This window comes from Dromiciops gliroides, chromosome 6 (assembly GCF_019393635.1).
Source record: "Dromiciops gliroides isolate mDroGli1 chromosome 6, mDroGli1.pri, whole genome shotgun sequence".
NCBI lineage: Eukaryota > Metazoa > Chordata > Mammalia > Microbiotheria > Microbiotheriidae > Dromiciops > Dromiciops gliroides.
In genome coordinates this window covers 234767722-234768338 of record NC_057866.1, presented here as the reverse complement: position 1 = coordinate 234768338, position 617 = coordinate 234767722, and positions in this window count along the sequence as shown.

Below are 617 nucleotides of genomic sequence, written 5' to 3'. Positions count from 1 at the left end.
GTAACTGTTAACCATAAGTTGTTTTATTTCTGTGTACTTTGGGTTATTTCTCGTTTTAAAAGAGTATCTGGCAATAAATGGTGTTCAGTTCAATTAGTATATGTGAAGAAAACGCTACTGAGCAAGCATAAGTTTTTATTTTATTTTTCAGGAGTAGGAATATGTTTAGGCTAAATCAGCCTCATTTGCTGTGACTAAGGGCATATACACATACACATACATATACACATACACACATGTATATATATACACATGTATACACACATTTATGTATATATTAGGGATAAATTTTTTTACAAGCATTATTTTTCCCTCCCATTCTACCCCAACAATTGAATATATATAAAAAGCAAAGTAAGACCCTTATAATAAATATGCATAGTCCAAGAAAACAGATTCCCACATTGGCTGTGTTGTTTACTTCTGCATTTTAAATACCTCTCTAACAGGAGGTAGGTAATGTGTTTCATTTTTAATCCTCTGGAATCATGGTTTATTACAATTTTTTTTTATCCTATGTTGTTTGTCCTTCATTCTCAAAAAGGATCATGACAGATGCCATGACTTGCACTGAATTGGATTTAAATGAGGGTGGGCTGTGCAAAGTCACCAACCTC